Source organism: Myotis lucifugus, unplaced genomic scaffold (assembly GCF_000147115.1).
Source record: "Myotis lucifugus unplaced genomic scaffold, Myoluc2.0 scaffold_1, whole genome shotgun sequence".
Classification (NCBI taxonomy): domain Eukaryota; kingdom Metazoa; phylum Chordata; class Mammalia; order Chiroptera; family Vespertilionidae; genus Myotis; species Myotis lucifugus.
This window is the reverse complement of record NW_005871049.1, coordinates 8,084,428-8,107,428: the sequence shown is the minus strand read 5'-3', so window position 1 is coordinate 8,107,428 and position 23,001 is coordinate 8,084,428. Positions and strand designations below refer to the sequence as shown.

Here is a 23,001-nt window from a genome sequence, read left to right as displayed (position 1 = left end):
TTATTTCCAATAAGTATAGAATTCCTAAATAGTCTATTTCAGCTAGCACCCAGGCAGTCTAATCCCATGCACCTTTAACATTTTTTCTGTACAAATGAAAATGCAGGATCAATCTTTAACCAAGGGAAACACATTTTTATGTCATACATTTTTTAACCTTTCTGGAGCATTTAATAAGATACCTGAGTTTACTATATTTATTTCATCTAAAACCATATGAATTGCTCCATTTGTGTGCTCCTGAACAGAAGCTAACTTCAAAGATGGAAAATGAATGAATGAACATACTCACCTTAGGGATAGGAAAGAGTCCATTCTAAGGAAAGAGATTCATGAAGGAAGGAGTCCAAACTATTTAACAAAAAAGTATCCAACTACTTTGAAATATATTTGAAATTTAACTTTAACACTTACTAGAGAATTATCAAACAATACAATGATGTTAAATATCCCTATGAAAAACTCCAGAGCACTTTTATCCATTTACTAAATAGTGAAACATAAACCACTTCTACCTTTGATGCATGTCAGTCAATATTTTGGACTTTTGTGCAGAGGCGCCTTAAACCATGGTAAATCTAATGTAGTAGAAGTATCAAAACATTCACACAAGTAGGGCAGTGATGGCGAACCTTTTGAACTCGGCGTGTCAGCATTTTGAAAAACCCTAACTTAACTCTGGTGCTGTGTCACATATAGAATTTTTTTGATATTTGCAATCATAGTAAAACAAAGACTTATATTTTTGATATTTATTTTATATATTAAATGCCATTTAACAAAGAAAAATCAACCAAAAAAATGAGTTTGCGTGTCACCTCTGACATGTGTGTCATAGGTTCACCGTCACTGATGTAGGGGGCATTTTGCATACATTTATTTGTCAGGACAAGTTTCTTTCATGAAACTCTTAACAATTATTTGAAATTTGTTATTTTATTTCTCCAAAGTTATTTCATACCTCTTACATTTTTATTTAAAAGAAATTAATTGGCACCTTCTGCCATTATTTTTACAAAAAGTACTGGTTATCTTCTTATATTATTTAAAAAAGCACTTTTCATCTAAGAATTATTTTATTTTATTGTCCTTTAAAATGGATTATATTAAATTGCACCTTTAAAAAAAAGCAAGTCTGAAACTCTGAAAGTCTCATCCCAGAATGTTTAATACAACAAAATTAATTAAAAAAAGAGTTTGAAATATAATGCACAATTATCTAACATGGAGAACACCCCCCCCTTTTTTTACCATATCAAAAGTTCCTATAACTCCTTTCATTATTCACAAAAGATCTGAATGAATGCAAAGATTTTGTACATCTCATCTTCGGCTGAGGCCAGGTCTACATCTGAGCCCCAGGGACCCAGATCCTATTGGGAATGAAATGTGAGCACAGAAAGCTCATTCCTGTCTTATCTAGGATAGCAGCTTTGCAGTTTTTCTGCTACCTTGAATATTCTAAAGGATTATACTGAAGATGGGATTTTCTCACATGGATATTTGTTCTGCTTTCATCAGACACACTCGTATACAAACCAGAGCAACTTTAGAAGTATTGGTTTCCCTTATCAGCCGGCATCTCTATTTTTAGACTCACAGTAATGATGTTTAGAAGTTTTCATTTGTGATAGAAAGGATTTTTCTATTTCTTCTAAAGTAAGCTACCTGCAATTCTCTAGTGTTAGTTAAACTTTGTTTAGTGCATTATGAAATAAAATGCAATCAGTTCTAGGAAAAAATATTTTCCTATTTCTTTAAAACAGATTCTGCTGGCAATCTTCCCACTATCAGCAGCAATAACAGTCACAGAAGAAATGTTTTGTCCCAAAGAGCCAAACTTAACTTAATATTTACAGCAGAAAAGGTACAAAAGTTCCAGAAAAAGCTGTACGGCTGCAATATTGTGGTGGAAAACACATAATTGGCTCCCTTGAAAGCCCTATCAGACCACAAATATGAGCTCACATCAAATTGTCCAATTAGGTCAAGATCCAGGGGAGGAAACAATTTCTCAGAGGCATTTTTCTACTAAAAACAAAGTCAGTAAAATAATAATCTTTATTATTATTAACATTGTGAGTCATAACTCCTATGATGGGAGACTTTTTTCACTTAAAAGTAAGGCAAATATATATTTAACTTTTATTTTCTAAATTGTGTCTGCTAAATATTGGTGGATTTGTTTTATTATAAATTATTTTTTGTTAATCACCATGAAGTTCTCATTGCATTTTTTTAGCATGAATACGAGTAAAATTTGAGTTCCAGAACATTCAAGACATGCACAGGAATGTCACAACAAAACATTCATTTATTAAAGATGATTTTTATTAGAGATACCCTTTCAAAGTCATATGAAAATAACCAAATGCTTCTTGCATAATATAGATTTGGGGTGTGGTTTTTTTGTTTATTTCATTTTATTGGCTGAAAGAGAATATTTATTACTTTTACATACAGAAAACTCAACAGTGCACACTGAGCCCAGCTTAGTGGCCAGTTCCTTAGCCTTGGCCTTTTCCGGCTTGGCAATGTGAGCCACCGACCTTGGACCCAGGACGCTGCCTCCCAGTGGCGGTGGATCTCATCGTATCTGTCCTTGTAGTTGGTCCGGAATAGCCTCCACCAGCTTAGCCAGAGCTCCCTTGTCTTCCGAGTTAACCTGTGTGAAGGCAACGGGGGTTCAGGTCTTCTTGTGGACAAGATGCCCAGCCTGGCGATTGGAACCCTCATCTTCCGGGAAAGGGCAGGCAGGGAGACCCCCAGCTCCCTGGGTCCACGTCGTGGGCTATCACCAACAGCTGGGCCTTCTTGCTCCCCACCAGGGTGGAGACTGTGTTCACCCCTACTCGAAGGACAGGTGGCCCCTTGGTTAGACATCCTTTTTGCTGGCAGCTTTTTTCTCAGCCTGGGCCAACATTACCTCTGCTTCTTCTCTTGCTTTGTCTCAGGTCTGTACTTGTGTGCCAGCCTCAGCAGAAAGTAGCCAGCTGGTGGTCCAAGGCCTGGGTGAACTGGCTAATGGCAGGAGGAACTTTGAGCTGCTCATAGAGACTAGTCCTTTGCTGTTGCGGCCTAATGTGGTGGGGGCCCTAGACAAAGGAGTGAGGTCCCTTTTGGGCTGGATGTCCTCTCCAAGGGTGATCACAGCTGAGCCCCAGGTGGTCAGGGTGGTGGATAACAGTGGGGCTCCAGGTGTTCAGTTGGTGGATTAGAGGTGAGGCCCCAGATGTTCAGGGTGGTGGATTACAGGGGTCCTCAGGTGTTCAGCATGGTTGATTACAGGAGGGCCCCAGGTGTTCAGGGTGGTGGATTATAGGGGAGGCTCAAGGTGGTCAGTGTGGAGGATTACATGTCCCAGGTGATCAGGGTGGTGGATTACAGGGGAGGTCCCAGGTTTCCAGCCTGGTGGATTATAGGGAAGGCCCCAGGTGTTCAGGATGGTGGATTACAGAGAGGCTCCAGGTGTTCATCTAGGTTGATTACAGGGCGGCCACAGGTGGTCAGGGTGATGGATTACAGGGTACCCAGGAGTTCAGTATGATTGATTACTGAGGGGCCAAGGTGTTCAGCAATGTTGATTACAGGGGAGCCCCAACTGATCAGCATGGTGGATTATAGGAGAGGAACAGGTGTTCTGCCTGGTGGATTACAAGCAAGGCCCAGGTGTTCAACATGGTCGATTACAGATGCACCCCAGGTGTCCAGCGAAATTGATTACAGGGCAGCCACAGGTGATCAGGGTTGTGGATTTCAGAGATTCCCAGGTGTTCAGCATGATTGATTACTGAGGGGCCACAGGTTTTCAGCGAGGTTGATTATGGGAGGGGCCAGATGATCAGGGTGGTAATTACAAGGGAGGCCCCAGGTATTCCAGGTGGTAGATGCCTGGGGAGGCAGGAGGTGTTCAGTGTAGTGGATTACAGTGGGGACCCAGGTATTTAGCAAGGTTGATTACAGAAGGGCCCGGGGTGGAAAGTGGTTCCCAGGGGTTCAGCATTTCGGATGCCAGTGGAGGCCACAGGTGTTCAGCATGGTGGATTACTGGAGAGGCCCCAATGGTCAGCATGGTTGATTATAGGGAAGGTCCCATGTGTTCAGCCTTGTGTATTACAGGGGAGGCCCAGGTGTTCAGCGAAGTTGATTATAGGGGGACCCCAAGTGTTCAGGATAGTGGATTACAGGGGTTTCCCTTTAATTAGCATGATTGATTACAGGGGGACCCCATGTGTCCAGCATGGTGGATTACAGGCGAGGCACAGGTTTTCACCCCAATGGATTAGTGAGGGGACCTGGTGTTCAGCGAGGTTGACTACAGGTGGCCCCAAGTGGTCAGGGTGGTGAACACAGGGGTTCCTAGGTATTCAATGTGGTTGATTACAGAGGAGCCCCAGGTGATCAGGGTGGTAGATTACCGAGAGGCCCCAGGTGTTCAGCAATGTTGATTACCGGGTGGACCCAGTGGTCAGCATGGTGGATTACAGAGGACAGGTGTTCTGCCTGGTGGATTACAGGTGACACCCAGGTGTGCAGTGTGGTGGATTACAGACACACACCAGGTGTCCAGTGAAGTTGATTACAGGAGGGCCCCAGGTGATCAGGGTGATGGATTACAAGTGTTCCCATGTATTTAGCATGATTGATTACCAAGGGGCCACAGATGCTCAGCCTGATTGATTACATGGTGTGGGGGGGGGCAGGTGGTCAGGGTGGTGGATTATATGGGAGCCCCCAGGTGTTCAAGGTAGTGGATTACTGGGTGGTCCCAGATGTTCAAGGTGGTGGATGACTGGGAAGGCACCAGGTGTTCAGCGTGGTGAATTACAGAGGGACCCCAGGTTTTCAGCGCTGTTTATTACAGGAGGGCCCCAGATGGAAAGGGTGGTGGATTGCAGTGGTTTCCAGGTGTTCAGCATGATTGATTATAAGGGGCCACAGCTGTTCAGCGAGGTTGACTACAGGGGGTCCCAGGTGGTCTGGGTGGTGGATTATAGGGGAGACCCCATGTGTTCAGCCTTGTGTATTACAGGGGAGGCCCAGGTGTTCAGCATGGTACATTACGGGGGGCCCTATGTGTTCAGCGTGGTTGACTACAGGGTGGCCCGGCATGTCCAGTGTGGTGTATTACAGGGGAGGCCCCAGGTGTTCAAGTTGGTGGATTACTGGGGAGGCCCCAAATTATCAGCATGGTGGATTACAGAGGAGGCCCAAGGTTTTTAGCATGGTGGATTAGAGGAGAGAGCCAAGGTGTTCAGGGTGGTGGATTACAGGGGAGCGCCCAGTTGTTCAGCATTATTGATTACCGAGGGTCCACAGGTGTTCAGCGAGGTTGATTACAGGTGTCCCCACATGATCAGGGTGGTGAACACAGGGTTTCCCAGGTATTCAACGTGGTTGATTACAGGGGTCCCCAGGTGACCAGGGTGGTGGATTACAGAGGGGACCCAGATGTTCAGCGAAGTTGATTACAGGAGGGCCCCAAGTGTTCAGGGTGGTGGATTACAGGGGTTTCTCGTTATTTAGCGTGATTGATTACACAGGGATCCCAAGTGTCCGGTGTGGTGGATTATAGGCGAGGCGTAGGTTTTCACCCCGATGGATTAGTGAGGGGCCCTGGGTGTTAAGCAAGGTTGATTACAGGAGGGCCCTGGGAGGTCAGGGTGATGGATTACAGGGGTTTGCATGTGTTCAGCATGATTGATTACCAAGGGGCCACAGGTTATCAGTGAGGTTGATTACAGGGGCCCCCATGTAGTCAGTGTGTTGGATACAGGGCTTTCCAGGGGTTCAGCGAGGTTGATTACAGGGTGGTCCTAGGTTTTCAGCGTGGTGGATTACCAAGAGGCTCCAGGTTTTTAGCCATGTTGATTACAGGGTGGACCCAGATGTTCAGCTTGGTGGATTACAGATGGGCCACAGATGTTCAGCAAGGTTGATTACAGGGGGCCCCAGATTGTAAGGGTGGTGCATTACAGGGGTTCCCGGGTGTTTAGCATGGTTGATTACAGGGGAGGCCCCAGGAGTTCAAAGTGGTGGATTACTGGGTGGTCCTAGGTGTTCAAGGTGGTGGATTACTAGCGAGGCCTCAAGTGTTTAGCATGGTGTATTAGAGAGAAGGCCCCAGTTGTTCAGCATGATTGATTACCGAGGGGTCACAGGTGTTCAGCGAGGTTGATTACATGGGGGCCCAGATGACCAGGGTGATGGATTACAGGAGAGGTCCCAGGTGTTCAAGGTGGTAGATGTCTGGGGAGGCACCGAATGTTCAGTGTGGTGGATTACAGAGGATCCCAGGTGTTCAGCGAGGTCGATTATAGGGGAGCCCCAGTTGATTGGGGTTGTGGAATACAGGGGTTCCCAGGTGTTCAGCATGGTTGATTAAAGTGGGCCCACAGGGGATCAGAGTGCAGGATTACAGGGGAAGCCACAGGTGTTTAAGGTGGTGGATTACTGGGTGGTCCCTGGTATTCAAGGTGGTGGATTACTGGGGAGTCCCAGCTGTTCAGCATGGTGGATTAAAGGGGAGGTCCCAGGTGTTCAGCATGGTGGATTACAGAGGGGCCCCAGGTGTTCTGTGAGGTAGATTACAGGGGGGCCCCCAGTGATCAGGATTGTGGATTCCAGGGGCCCCATATGTTCAGGGAGGTTGATTATAGGGGGCCCCAGGTGATCAGGGTAGTCGATTATAGGGGCGGCCCAAGGTGTTCAGCGTGGTGGATTACAGGGGAGGCACTAGGTGTTCAGCATGGTGGGTTACAGAGGGGCCCCAGGTGTTCTGCAAAGTTGATTACAGGCGGGCCCCCAATGGTCAGGGTGGTGGATTACAGGGGTTCCCAGGTGTTCAGCATGGTTGATTCCAGTGGAGTCCCAGGTAATCAGGGTGGTGGAGTACAGGGGAAGTCCAGGTGTTAAGAGTGGTGGATTATATTGGAGGCCCCAGGTGATCAGGGTGGTGTATTACTGGGGAGCCCCAGGTGATCAGGGTGGTGGATTACAGTGGAGGCCCCAGGTGTTCAGCATGTTGGATTAGAGAAGAGGCTGCAGGTGTTCAGCATGGTGGATTACAGAGGCTCCCAGGGGTTCGGTGAGGTTTATTACAGGGGGGCTCCAGGTGGTCAGGGTGGTGTATTACAGGGATTCCCAGTTGTTTAGAGAGGTTAATTACAGGTGGGCCCCCAGTGGTTTAGGGGGGTGGATTACAGGGGAAGTCCCAGTTGTTAAGCGTGCTGGATTATAGGGGAGGCCCTAGGGACTAGGTGTTCAGCTTGGTGGATTACAAGGGAGACTCAGGTATTTAATGTCTAGGATTATATGGGAGGCCCCAGGTGATCAGGGTGGTGGGATATAGGGGAGGCCCCACGTATTCAGCATGCAAGATTATAGGGGAGGCCCAAGTGTTCAGCATGGTGGATTATAGAGGGGCCCCAGGTGTTCAGGGAAGTTGATTACAGTAGGGCCTCAGGTGATCAGAGTTGTGGATTACAGGGAAGGCTCCAGGTGTTCAAGGTGGTGGATGACAGGGGAGGCACCAGGTGTCCGGCATGGTGGATTACAGAGGGGCCCCAGGTGTTCAGTGAGGTTGATTACAGGAGGCCCCTGATAGGGTGGTGGATTACAGGGGTTCCTAGGTGTTCAGTGTGGGTGATTCCAAGGTGGTCCTGGGTATTTGGCCTGGTGGATTACTGGGGAGGTCCAGGTGTTTTGCCTGGTGGATTACAGAGGTGCCCCAGGTGTTCAGCAAAGTTGATTACAGGGGGGCCCTAGGTGGTCAGAGTGGTGGATTACAGGATGGGGTCAGGTCAGGTGTTCAGCGTGGTGGATTAGAGAGGAGGGCCCAGGTGTTCAGCATGGTAGGTTACAGGGGAGGCCCAAAGTGTTCAGGGTGGGTGATTGCATGGGTCCCCAGGTATTCAGCGTGGTTGATTACAGTGTTGGGCCCAGGTGTTCAGTGTTCAGCGGGGAAGATAACATGGGAGGCCTTTCATCAAACAGTGGATTGAACACCTTCTTGGCCTCCTGCTTCTTCAGGACAGTAGGGGCCTGAGCTACCTCCTTCCTCTTAGACTTCTTTCTCTTTGGCATCTTGGGTGGTGGGAAGGAAAGGGAATTGTGCAAAATATGTATGCGAGCTCCTAGATTTGGGTTTTAAATAATCCAATGAAATTGTTTTTGTGCTTCAAATTGTTTTGTATTAGCTGACTTTAAAATTGTATGGGACTCACACTTACCTCTTAGCCTAGCAGCAGTCTCTAATTCACTTTTGTGCCTGTTAGATGTGCAGAATGCATCATTTCTGGCAGTGGATATGGGCATCTGGCTCTAAGGTTATTGAATCTGATATATCATAGATGCACTTAACTTTTTGGGAATATCTTTAGATGGAAAGCATATGAATAAGTAGCCATTAAATTTAATGGTGAGATAGAATCATCTCATTGCTTTAAAGTATATATGAATGCATATATTACATATATTAATGCATATCTATATATATAAAAGCCTAAGCGATCATTACAACTGAATGACTGAATGACAGAACAACTGGTCGCTATGACACGCACTGACCACCAGGGGAAAGACACTCAACTCAGGAGCTGCCCCCTGGTGGTCAGTGCGCTCCCACAACCAATCTCCCCCAGCTGGCTGGCCAGCCCTGATCAGCTCCAATTGGGGGAGGGGGGCAGGTGGCCAACCTCCTGTGGTCCCTCCCCCCAACCGGCCATCCCCCCTCCTGATGGGCCCCAATGGGTGGGGGGGTGGCCGGCCAACCTCCCGTGGTTTCTTCCCCCAGCCAGCCTGTCCCGATCGGCCCCAATCACTGGCCAGGCTGAGGGACCCCACCCAAGCATGAATTCATGCACCAGGCCTTTAGTCTTATCTAATAATAGACAAACATGGTAATTGACCGTACCTTTGCTACACCTCCCATTGGCTAATCATCGAGATATGCAAATTAACCGCCAACAAAGATGGGCGGTTAATTTGCATACATAGGCGCGAAGCGGCGGAGCAAAGACTGAAGGCAGCTCTGGCTGGAGCAGCTCAGGCTTGAAGGTGGCTCCAGCCAGAGCAGTGAAGACTGAAGGTGGCTCCGGCCGGAGCGAAGGCCTGGGTCCTGGGTTAGGAGAAACCGGTGCCGGCAGCTAGGGGGAGGGAAGGCCTATTGCATGAATCTTTTCGTGCAACGGGCCTCTAGTATTACATAAATATGTACAGATACATTTTGTTAATCTAAAGTTAAAAAAGCATGTTATTTAAGTAAATAATATATATTTTAATAGCACTAAATGCTTAAGTTTTATAATAATATAAATTTCTCAAAACTCTCATTGGACAAATATGGTCCAAGAAGACAGTTATTTCTCAGCATTTGTAATTCTATGGATACTAGAGAGTAGACAAAATGTTTCCTATGTGATTTTAAGAGGCAGTGAATAGCAACAAAAAAACAAGATCACTTCTTGGTATTTAAAAGAATCAGAAATGTGAGGATTTTTAAATTACTAAATACAACTTATATTAAATAAACATATGATGTTATGTTAACTTTAGGATATTGGTGCCTTCAGTGAATAAGATTCTAAGAGGTCTTAAATTGATAATTTGACGTTTTCTTTAAGGATAATATGTGCTGTTAAAACTTATTGTGTATCATAAATATTTTTATATGAAAAATGGTTTAAGTTGAAATGGCTTTTTATACAATAATTATTATGTAATTAGCATTTTAGCCACTGTTAGAATTATTAGGAAGTAACATAGAGATGAATATATGAAAAAGTATAATAAAAACTTATTCATGAGAAATACTATACTTTTAAACTAGCTTAACTAGGGGAATACTATATTTTTAAGCTAGATTATATTTTGAAAAAAAGTTTTCTCTAATATGATTTATGTGCTTGCAAGTGGTTTTTATATATTTTTATTGATTTCAGAGAGGAAGGGAAAGGGAAAACGAGATAGAAACATCAATGATGAGAGAGAATCATTGATTGGCTGCCTCCTGCAGACCCCACACTGGGATCAAGCCCGCATGTGCACTTGACCAGACCCACAAGCTGATGCTCTATCCACTGAGCCAAACCGGCTAGGGCCAAGTGGTTTTTGACATTCAGAAAATAATATATTTTTATCTGTTAATTGTAATTCATTATTTTTCTCAGTATAAATTATAATAATATTCAATAATGTCATAATCTAATTTATAATGGCCAGTAACGTTTTACATATACTCATTAAAATTTCTTTTGAAATGTACACTTGGTTGTCAGACTTTGGGAATGTCCACATTTGGAGATAGCATATTTTTGTTAAAGTGTAACTTGCCACTCTTCTTATACTTCAAAAATTAAGTTAAAATATCACTACATGAAAGATATAATTCCTTAAGACTATTACATTAAAATTACTATTCTGGAGGAAATCTATTTTGCACCACTCAATTAAATAAGAAAAATACTTGCCTCATATCTTCAACGTTGGATAATATGAAAAAAGAAATTATGAAATTGAGGTCATTGACCTTTGAGCTTTACTAACCTTCTCATAGAACAGAAAATATAAAGAGCATATTTATCTGCAGCACATGGATGTGTAGAGAATAGAGTATGTCTGAGATTCTGGGTTGAGTATTTAAAATTGATTTTGACTCTCTAAAAGAAATTATTGTTGACAAAATTTGTTTTAAAGAGTTGCTTTCTAACTATTCATAAAAATACTAATGTCCTCTTGTTTTAAAGGTTTTATTCCTAGTTTTGTTTGAGAATACAAAAACATTGTTAATTTCAGAAAATAGCATATGACAAGAAGATCAGAACAAAATTGCATTGAAATGTTGGAAGTGTTGAAATGATAATTTTATAGGAAACATTATGATATTTATTCATTTATATATTCTCTGAACATCTTAGATGAGGTTTAAATTGCATATAAAAACCAACAGCAATTCATATTTTTTAAACTCTCTAACTTACATTGCTTTAATAACATTAATCCCTATAATATTTATACTTAGGCTTTAAAACAGAAATTCTGAGAACAGAAAACAGAAGACAGCTCATGACCCACTCACTCCCTACTTACAAAGCTCAGACCAGAGACAAAGCTTTATGACCTTATTTACCTCTCCACAGTGGAGAAAATAGTAGAGTCTAGTGCACATATACATTTAGGTGTGCCCTGCATATGAGGTCTTTTGTCAAGACACCATAGATACTCCCTGGGAATGAAACCTAAGAATGAGGCCCAGTTTCAGCAACATTGAAGGAATTGATCAGACAATCACATTATTACATCCTCAACTCTCTAGCTTTGTATTAGTGTTTTACACGGGCATTTTTATTTAAGAAAGTTGAAATTGAAGCATTGGATATTAACCACATCCTTGTGCAGATGACCAACAAGGACAGTGTTGAAACAAATGACAGGTATGAAAATAGTGTGCTCATTTATATCATTGGACTTCTAAGATATCTAGGAAATCACCACTCTACACATTTAGCTGCTGCTGTAATTTTTTGACATTGAGTATTTATCTGTATTATAAAAAGCCAGTGGTCCTAATGCCATAACACCGGAACAACCAAATGACCGATCACAATGAAGTGCATGGAGCACCTCTTGGTCCCTCCCCTGCGGTCCACAGGCTCCGATCGCAGCTAGGCTGGTGGCCAGTGGGCAGGTGGGGTAATGGGTGGGCGGGGCTGCAAGCGTGGCGGGGCAGCAGGCGGGTGGGCGAGCGTGTGTGGGTGGGCTGTGCCACGCGATTTCGTGGCTGGGCCTCTAGTGTTTATATAATATTGCAAATTGCTGATTTGGGGGAGTTGAAAAAAATTTGTAGAAGTTCAAAGAAATGTGTTAAAAAAACGCTGTAACTTTAGTTTATAAAACAAGTAGAACATAGATAATAATAGCAACATTGAGAACCTACTGTACTGGGCAATTACTGTACTTAGTAATTCAATCATTCATATCTCATAATAGAATAGGTGCTAACTTATTTCCACTTAAGATATAGTGAAATTGAGGCTTATAAAGTTCATAATAACCACACATTTGACAAAACAAGGAGCAGGATTCAAACTCAGAAAATCTGAACTGGCAACTCACATCTATATATATATAAAACCCTAATATGCAAATAGACAGAACAACCTAACAACTGAACAACCGGTCACTATGATGTGTGCTGACCAACAGGAGGCACGTGTGGAACATGGCAGGCATCAGCCGCAGCATGATGGTGGAGCAGGTGAGTGGGGGTGCCAGACCAAAGCAGGGCGCTGGTCGCTGTTATCGGGGGAGCCTCTGGTGGTTACTGAAAATTCTTTACTCCCACGCGACGCAGTCCCACCTGGCATTCACACCCACTGCCGCCACCTGGCACCAGCCCCGATCACTCAGCGCCATCAGTGGGTGCAAGTGGTGGCTGCCAGCCCCGATCTCCCCTCAGGGCTTCTCCACATCCCCCTGCTCCTGAGGGGCGATCGGGGCCAGCAGCTGCTTCTCGCACCCACTGCTGGTGATGGCCCTGCTTGCAACCACTACCGTCACTGGAGCTGCCACTTGCACCCGCTGCCGGCGCTGGCCTTGCTCGCACCCGCACCTGTACCCACTGCTGGTGCCGGCCCCAATCGCTCCAGGCTGTCAGCGTGTGGGAGCGGCAGCAGCGGGAGTGGGGCTGCTGGCAGACAGGGGACGTGGGGCCACGCCAGGAGGGGCCGGGTGGGGGCACAGAGGATGGGCCAAGACCCACCCCTGTGCCCACTGTAGCTAGTGGCGCCACAGTTCCTTTCAAGGTGCACGAATTCATGCACTGGGGCGCCTAGTATTAAATAATGGCAAATTATTTAAGACAAAACAAGATCAAATATGTTAGTAACTTGAAAAATATTCTTATAGATCATAATAAATTATAACTGCCTCCTTTTGTGCTGTATGGAAATTTATACATTGGTATATAAGAAACAAGGCTCATGTGTGTAGTTATGAGTAACTTTGCTTTGTTTAGAAATGTGTTTAATCAAAAGAATGTTTTCTGTTATCAGAAGAAAACTCAAGGAAGCCTCATGACTTTTAAGGTTACTTTTATGTAATCAAGGCTGCTGTATTTGCCTTAAGTCACTAAATGTTTTTCATTTAATCATTAGAATGTCCACTCCCATGCAACAGTGTTAGCCTGTCCCTAGTGGGCCATCTGTGGTCATGACAGGGATGTGGTCAGCCTTTTGTTTCCAGCTGGTCTCCTCTGTCAGCTTGCGAGATGAGCTTTCTGACTTCATTGGGGTTGGTCTTTGAAGAGAAAGGAGATGTAAGAGAAGCATAAAAATTACTTTTAGCAAGCATTATTTCCACATCTCTTTGTAATTGCTGGCCCCAGAAGTATTTAAATATCTCTTCTGAGGGTAGTTTAATGGCTTTTTAAAAGTTGTCAATTGCTGAAGATCTCTTAGCTGCCTTTCAGTAGGCATGAGTGATTCATTGATCTCTGACTAGCACTCCCCATCAAATTCTAACCCACCTTATAAAATCTTTGTATTGGGGTTCATAGTTCTCTCAGGCTGGGACTGCTCTTTGCATGTCCTTTGTCAAAATGCAGTCAGAAAACTTTGCAACAGCTCTTCTCTGCCTACCTCCCAGTCCACTAGCAGGCCATCTCTTGTTTTCTCAATGTCCTGGGTTGGAATCAGACACCTACTCATTGTCACCCTCCAACTTGACTTCCTAAATGGTCCATTAATGCTGTTCTCATTTGGCTGGAAATGAGGTGAAGGAATGCCCAAACCCTCCTATTTGAAAAGAGTATGAGATTTATAGAAGGCCAGCAGATTTCTCCAAATAAAATGTTTCTCAATAATTACCTGCCAGGCTCACAACCCCAACCTGTTTATGTCTGCCAGGTGGCTGAGGCTTTTCAACAGTCTGTTCCCAACGCTTGACCACTTACTATACTTGTGGGATGTCTTCATCCCTCTACCAAAACTGAGACAGAAAGAACCCCATTTGCACATGCTGCGTTTCATGTTCATGAGTTCTTATCACTCTTCATTTTCTCTTACTCAACAACAACAAAGATGCTATCACAAAAATATTAACATTATTACATGAAAAAACTTCATATGAATAAGCAAAACAAATTAAGGTTCAGTAGTTACTAATTTCTTATTGCTAGAATTAGAGACATGAAAAGAAAGTGATAAGGGAATACATAGAAAAAGTAGGTATGGGTCAGATGAGAAAGGGTTACCTATTTGACGCCACCTTGAAAGCACTGAAGAACCATAGCATGATAAAAGTGGAGTGTTACATTCTTATAGTTAATATTTTTTAAGTGTCTGCAGGCATGAAGTACAATATTACAAAGAGGAAGACTAAATGCAGGGAAAAATACAAAGCAGAGATGATGATATTCTAATTGGAAAATGATGAGGTCCGAATTTCAGTGGCTGTAAATGATTGAGAGAAAAAAAATACTGAGAAATAGTAGGGAAATCAATTTCATAAGGGTTTGAAACAAATTAGATGCATTTAATGCTAGATAAAAATTGTGTAATAATTTAGTTAATATGTACTAAATAGTAGTTAATTCAGTTATATACAGTATGTACTAAAATATGCTTTCATGAAATACAGGAGACCACTTTTCTCCCTTTCAATTTTTCATGAACAACACTAAATTTTATGTAATAACAAAAAACTTTAAATTTTTCTTATGAATCCCTTCTATAGATATGGTAGCAGATGTGTGGATGCCTACCCCTCCGACACACCGCACTCCACACACACATACACAACCACAGTCCTTCAGCCTATGGGAGTTTAGCTGCAGCAGCAGCAGCTCTGTCTCCAGTGGAGCTTGGCCCACTCAGTGGAGTGACATCCTGGACCAGTGGAGGGGGACGGTGGGAGGCAGGGGAAAGTTAATATCACTAGCGTCTTCAAGCATGAGAATTACAATGCTCGTTCTCAGAACATCTCAGCAGAATAGAGGTCATTCACCCACAACAATACCTCCCACATCAATACAGCCTTTGTTAACTTCTCCCTGGTCTTGCCTCGCATCTCTAATTCCTCACTTTTGCTTGTTGGCATCATCAACCAATTAAATTACTTTCACAAAAGCCATTTTCTTAGGACTTATTTGGAGGAAACTCAAATGAACACCAGTATCCATTTTCATTGATCTTTCTATAATTATAAAATTATTTGATAGCTTTAGAAACAATGTAACGTGTAAGTTATTATTATAAAATCCATGATTATTAAAATGTCTTCAGCACTCTAAACATTATTTGATTTAGACTTATAAACCTGTTTTTCCAGTAACTTGCCATAATAATTACTTTTTAAGATTATTTTTCATTATTTCTGGAATAACCCTCTATCCTTGCTTTTTAAATTATAATGTCATTTTCCACAATGTCTTTATTTTCTAAAAAATTATGATTAATATCATTAAACATATTTATTAACTTGGTGATTGGTTATAAAATATATCTATCTGAAATATTTTTATCTGGGTACTTTAGTAGTATACATAGTAACTTTATAACTGTTAATATTGCATTTTTACTTTATTTAATCTCTTATTAGTGTGATCAATAAGTTCATTTATCTCACATAAAACTAGATGCGATGCATATTTGTACTTTTAACTGGCGCATAAAGTGTTTCAAGAAAATACTGATGTGCAGAGCATTACTGCTAAGCAAAATAAGCCAGTCAGAGAAAGATAAATATCATATGATCTCACTTAGAACATCATAGACTGATGAACAAAGAAGCATTGAATAGACTGTCAAACTTCAGCGGGAAGGCAGGCGAGGGTTGGAGGGGGTTAAGAGATCAACCAAAGGACTTGTATGGATGCATATAAGCATAACCAATGGACACAGACACTATGGGGCACTGAGGGCATGTGCCAGGGCAGGGGGGGAGGGGCGGCCGGGGGAGGGTCAAGGGGGGGGAAGGAGACATATGCACTACTATTTGTAATACTTTAAACAATAAAAAAGGATCATAAACAAAAACAACAACAAAAATATTGCTTTGATTTTTCAACATGATTGATAGAATTGTAACATGATATTTACATTTATGAAACATAACATTTCTTCAAAGGGGGACTTTTATAACCAGTTCAAAGTTTCATTTAAAGTTAAGATTCAACAATGGTTATTGAGAGCCACTTGTAACCAGATGACTATGAAAACCATTTCCATTTATGTCTATCAATATTCTCAAATATTGACTGTGAAATTTTTTTTGCATTTTATCTTATTCTCTACTTGTATAAACAGTAACAATTCACTTATAGTTTTAAATTTTATTTCTATTGACTTTCAGAGGTATTTGTGTTTTGCTTTCTTCTTTTTTTTTAAAAAAAATAATTCCTTTCTATGTCTTCTCATCTTACTTGTATGAGGAATTATTGAAACAAATGATTCTTGCTTGCATTACAAATACAATAAATGGGCCAGTTGGATGGGTTAATATAAAATCAATTATTATTTATATCAGCTCTGTTACTAAGTAACTGCTTTGCTGTTGAAATGATTTGCAAACCTTCCAATGAAAGAGAACAATTCACTAAATCAATTATCAAGATTAAATTTATCTTTTTATTTTATTTTAATGGCTGTTTTTAGAAAATTTTCTCATCAAGACAGTTTTTGCTCTCCTTAATTACATGGCTCTAGAATGTTGGAGTTTTAAAGCTATATTTGCATAAACCAAACCATAGTTACCTATCAAATATTTTCCAGAACCTTCTCAATAATATTACTTTTTATTTCTATGAGGATGCTGCAGAGACATTATGCAGCGGATAGGAAATAATTTGTCAGCCAAAACACACTCCAATCTAATTATGCCCACCTGGTGCATAGGAGCTCTACACATGTGCTAACAGTGGTGAAATGAATATGCTGTCTTTTTAATGCAATCAACAGTGATGTGCAAATGTGATTTTTTTGCTTGCTGCTAAGTTCTGATAATTGCAATTGAAACAATAACAACAAGGTTTTCAAGGATCATAAAGGGGAAGACAAAAACACACAATATGACAAATCCTTTGTAAAATATACTAGGCCTTCTAAATTGAGAAAGATACATCTTTGGTAAATGGAAGGGACAAAGTGCAAAATCATCTTGAAAGGAATTCTGTCATGATATTTGGTGACCCATTCAAGAAAAAAAAAATAGATACATATTTTTAAAAAGCTGCTTGCTTCAAATTGTATTTATTTGATGAATAAAAAGCCTGCTATTTTTATCAGCATGCTAGATGTCAATTTCACTTTTTTGCTTGAGACACTATTTTACCTGAAAGCTGTACTATGGCACACAGACATCTGTGTTGTCCCTCGGATTCAGAGTCCAAGCGGTCTGGCAGGCACTCTGAATGATTAGCAATAGAAAACCGCATTTGGAAAAGAGACACATTCAGGGAAACTTGAGTTCAGTGACTTTCCTTTGTGTCTAAACTGCAGGGGGGTAGGGAAGGTTTCATTTTTAGATATAGAAAGGACAGGCCTTAAGGGTAAATATTGATTGTTTTGATGCATTTGTTAATGGATAACAGCTGTTTCTTTGTGTTCTTAAATGTCAGGTCTACAAACCTTTACAGTATGACCATTATATTGCTTTGCAATCTTTCTCCTACTGTCAACCATATATTTACATCATTAAATTATTATATTTTGTTATCTACTTCACATTTTTAAAGCCTCTCTGGGAAGTTCTTAGCTTTTTAACATTGTTTCCGTTTCCTAGTCACAGAATTGTCCCCAAACTATCAGACTTGCTCCTTCTGATTACAGTCTGCAATTATCACCCTGAAAGTCTTCTTCAATTTCACTATGTGATATTCATGGATTCAATCACTCTGTATTATTGTGTGGTTTCTTCCAGTGCATATTTTCTGAGGATGTAATTCCTGTAGTGATTCCCTGGCAGACTATGCGTTCAAAATATTAAAATATTCAGCACCACTTTCCGTGAGATGATAATACATACCAATCGTTCATCTCAGGCATCACTAGATGCCTTGCTCGGGCAGTGAAATGTGACATTTGTCACTTCTGAACAGAAACCTGAAGAGCCAGTTCATGGTTGATATGTTTTCTTTCTGCTCTGCCTTGGCGATAAGAAAATGCTCTTATGAGAGCTGCTCCATCGACCCGGGTCCTGGAAAAACACAGTGAAGAGTAAAGTGATAGGCAGATCCCTGTAGATAAGTAGAGAGGATGAGAATTACCTTTTTTGACAGCCACTAAATTTAGAGCTGTGTCACATTGCAGCATAATGTAGCCTAGTATGTCTGAAACAGGGCTTACTATACTAAGAGTTAAAAGATGCTGGGGAGGGGATCTTCTATGGTAAGTAGAGTAATGTAGCAGAAAAAAACAGGTAGTCAAATCTTGCCTTCACTTTTTTGAAAATTATTTAGTCTTGGGCAAATCACTCATTCTGTGAGCCTCGGAGTTTGTGTCTGAGTAAAATTTATAATGACAAATACAGCAGTAGTTCTAGGAAAAAATTATTTCATTTCTAGCCCCGATTTTGCTCATTTTAGTATGTAATTACACAGTTATTTTAGATGGTAGAAAACTCATACAAGAGACGTGTAGTCTGTTGTATACCAATTCAGAGAGACTATGGTAGGAAGATTTTCTTCTTCCTTATTCATATGCCCTGTCCTGTATAGTTCATGGAAAGGATGACATACAACTTACATTTTACACAGTTTGATATCGTTTTTATAAAGTAGTTCCCTAACTGACATCTGGTTGGTAGCCCCTTTACCACCTACTTCCTTCCCTCTGTCAATGAGTTTCAGTTTTATATCCCACATATGTGTGAAATCATATGGTTCTTAGCTTTCTCTGACTCACTTATTTCACTTAGCATAATATTCTCAAGGTCCATCCATGTTATTACAAATGGTGCGATTTCATCCTTTTTTATGGCTGAGTACTACTCCATTGTATACATGTACCACATCTTCTTTATCCAGACCTCTATCAGACACTTTGGTTGTTTCCATGTCTTGGCCACCACGAATAATGCTGCAATGAACATAGGAGTAAATATATCTTTGTGAATATATGGTTTTGATTTTGGGGGGGGGTATATCCCCAGGAGAGAGATTGCTGGATCATATAGTAGCTCTATTCTTAATTTTTTGAGGAATTGCCAGACTGCTTTCCACAGTGGTAGTACCAGTCTACATTCCCACCAGCAGTAAATGAGAGTTCCCTTTTCTCCATAACATCCCCAACACTTGTTATTACATGTCTTGTTGATAATAGCCATTCTAACAGGTGTGAGGTGGCATCTCATTGTTTTGATTTGCATTTCCCTAATTGCTAGCAAGGTTGAACATCTTTTCATATATCTGAACATCTTTTCATATATCTATTGGCTCTACTACCTCTTGTATATTAACAATGAAACTTCAGTAAAAGAAAATGAAACACACACACACACACACACACACACACACATTTCCTTTTACAATTGCAACAACACAATACCTAAGAATAAAATTAACAAAGAACATGAAAGACCTATATGATAAAAATTATAGAGCATTATTAAGATAGATTGCAAAAGACACAACAAAATGGAAAAATATTGCATGTTCATGGATTAGAAGAATCAACATAGTTAAAATGGCCATATTTTACCCCAAGTAATATACAGATTTAATGCAATTCCCATCAAAATCCCAATGTCAGTTTTTAAAGAAATAGAACAAGAAATCATCAGATTTGTTTGGAATCACAAAAGACCCTAGATAGCCACAGCAATCCTGAGAAAAAAGAATAAAGCTGGAGGTATCACACTAAAAATTATACTACAGAACTACAATAATTAAAACAGCATGGTATTGGCAGAGAAATAGACACACAGATCAGTGGAACAGACGAGAGAGCCCAGATATAAAATTGCACATATGGGGCAGATAATTTTCAACAAAGGAGCCAGAAACACACAGTGGAGTAAAGAAAGACTCTTCAATAAATGGTGCTGGGAAAATTGGAAAGCCACATTCAAAAGAATGAAACTGGATTACAGTTTGTCCCATGTACAAAAGTTGACTTAAAATGGATCAAACAGCTAAATATAAGACCAGAAACAATAAGTTCTATAGAAGAAAACATAGGTACCAAACTTATGGACCTTGGTGGTAGAGAATATTTTATGATCTTGACCCTAAAGACAATGGAAGTAAAGGCAAAAATAAATGAATGGGACTATGTCAAACTAAAAAGCTTCCGTATAGCAAAAGAAACTGACGATAAAACAAAGGTAGCCAACGAGATGCATGATGATATTTGCAAACAATACTTTCCACAAAGGTTTAATTTCCAAAATATATAAAGAACTAATGAAACTCAACACCAAACAAACAACCCAATCAAAAAAAAAAATGGGCAGAGGATCTGAACACTCTCCCAAAAAGATTTTGTTCATTCTTGTATTGATACTTTGTTGATTTGACCAGAATGGTTATTATAAGTCACTCAAAACTGATAAGGCAAATTACCATCATTGTTCATCTTTTAAAATTCTAGGCCATTTGTTCTTTTATATAAACCTTAATATTTCTATTTTCTTTAAATTCAAACATAACCTAAATCATATAAAATCACATGGTATTTTCATGACAATTATCTACACATTCAATCTATCATAATATACATGTTTTTCATCTGATTTCTTCATGACAGTAGCCTTAGAAATGTTCTTCTGTCATTACATTTAAATGCTGTTTTTATCAATTTTAATAGAATTTTTATAATTTCACCAAGTAGTTCCTGGACTTTATTGCTTAATTTATTTCTAAATATTTTCAAAGGTTTTGTTGCTATTATATATATACAACTAGAGGCCCAGTGCACGAGATTAATGCACTTGGGGGGGCGGGGGTCCCTAAGCCCAACCTGCACCCGCTCGCAGTCCGGGATCCCTCGGGGGATGTCCAACTGATGAGAGCGGGCCTAAGCCAGCAGTGGACATTCTTAGTACTGCTGCGGAGGAGGGAGAGGCTCGTGCCACCACTGCTGTGCTCACCTGCCATGAGCCTGGCTTCTAGCTGAGCGGTACTCCCCCTGTGGGAGTGCAGTGACCACCAGGGGGCAGCTCCTGAATTGAGCGTCTGCCCCCTGGTGGTCAGTGCATGTCACAGTGACTGGTCATTCTGCCATTCAGTCAATTTGCATATTAGCCTTTTATTATATAGGACTAGAGGCCTGGTGCACAAAAATTTGTGCACTCAGGGGGCATCCCTCAGCCCAGCCTGCCCCCTCTAAGTCTGGGAGCCCACACAGGATGTCCTACTGATGTCCCTGTGGGGAGCGGGCCTAAGCCGCAGTCTGGCCTCCCTCTGTGGCAACTGGCCGATCAGGTATATAGATACTTTCTGAAGGCAGCACAGACTCCTTCCTTATTTCTTTCCTTTGTGGTTGGAGACTAGGGGACTAAAAGGTGGAGACAGAACTGTGGCTGGGCCTGGGGCTCTTGTAGGCAGCAGAAAGAAGGAGAGGGCTGGGGAAAGTCTAGACACGGTTTTCTTCAATTGTCCTCCCTACCTCCAGGCCCCTCGCTCTATTCTTTCCTTGTCATGGTGGACACTTGGGCCTTGGACTGACAGGAGCCCAGAGATGGAGTTCAGCCCCCTCACTTCTCAGCTGAACATACAACTGCCTCACATTCCAAGTGGAGCTGTTTACAAGTGGCTAAAGTGCTGGCAATTCATGCCTCCCGGCCTTTCCCCTCTCAGGTTTTCTCCTTGGGTCAGTTGAAAACTTCACCAAGACATCGAAGCAACTCTGCCCTGGTATTTCTGCACCTGCCCCTGCCCAGGCCCACACCAGGAGGATCCCAGCTGAGGTCTCCTCCCTGCACCCAGCGCGCTCCTCCCTGTTCTACCACTGGGGGAAGGGAACAGCTCACCTGCTCTGGACCCTGCCAACCTGGCAGGCTGAGGCACAGGCCAGGCGGTGCAGCCCAGGGTTCTGGTGGCTGTGAGCCTTCTCCCCCTCCCTGAAGCATGGGGTGGGGTTGCAGCAGCTCACAGCTGCCCCTGGGCACCATGCATGGAGATACCACTCTCCACTGAGCCACCATCTGCCCAGGACCTGTGGGGGTTGGGGTGGCCTCGAGCTCCCACTAACCCCACTGAAGCCAGATTCAGCTTGGCCGGCCACCTCCATTGCCAGAGGGCTGCGCATGCCCCATGGGCCTCATCGCCCTCATGAATCCCTGTGGTCTGGCCATCCCATCCCAGGAAGTGGCCATCCTGATCGCCATGGCTCACTCCCCGGTGCAGTTAGGCCTGTCAGCAAGCATGTAAGCAGGAGCTGGGCCCTCTTAGGGGAAGGAGGAGGGATGTGGGCCAGGGCAGAAGTGGGGAACTTGGCGGTATAAACACAGGCCCTCCCTCCCACCTCATGCCGGCCCCTCGCGCTGCATTCGGAACCCCTGGGTGCCCCTGCCCAGCACTGTGCTCTCGGGCCTGGGGTGGGGATGAGGGACCTGGAGCTGCGGCCTGAAGGCAGCCCTCACTGGCTTGGAATCGCAGTGGTCAATCAGGGAGGGATGTGGGGTGCCAAATTCCGCCTCTCTCTCTCTTCTCTCTCTCTCTCTCTCTCTCTCTCTCTCTCTCTCTCGGAGAGGGCCCCGTGTCCCCGGCGGCAGGGGGGGGGGGGGGAGGGCTCAGGCCCCACTCACCATTGTATTGCTGCCTGCTCTGTTGCTGCTGAGGCGGCCGCGGCAGGGCCTGCTGACCTGGCCCAGGCCCCTGGCCAGCCTCCTGCGCCTGAACCCCAAGCAGCAGCGGAGTTTCCAGCAGCCAAAGCAGCAGCAGTAGCCAGCGCGCCAAGCGCCCAGAGCCAGCTGGGGGGGCGGCGGCGGCGGTGGCCAGAGTCCCCAGCTCCCCCTCTGCCACCAGCCCCGCTGGGGAGTGCCCCGGGCACAAAGTTCCCCAGC

The 23,001-nt window shown here is 42.8% G+C and overlaps 1 pseudogene; it reads right to left on the bottom strand.

Annotated features, from left to right (window-relative positions):
- Positions 1-1,280: 1,280 nt before the first annotated feature.
- LOC102425483 lies at positions 1,281-8,085 on the bottom strand (annotated as a pseudogene).
- Positions 8,086-23,001: the final 14,916 nt, after the last annotated feature.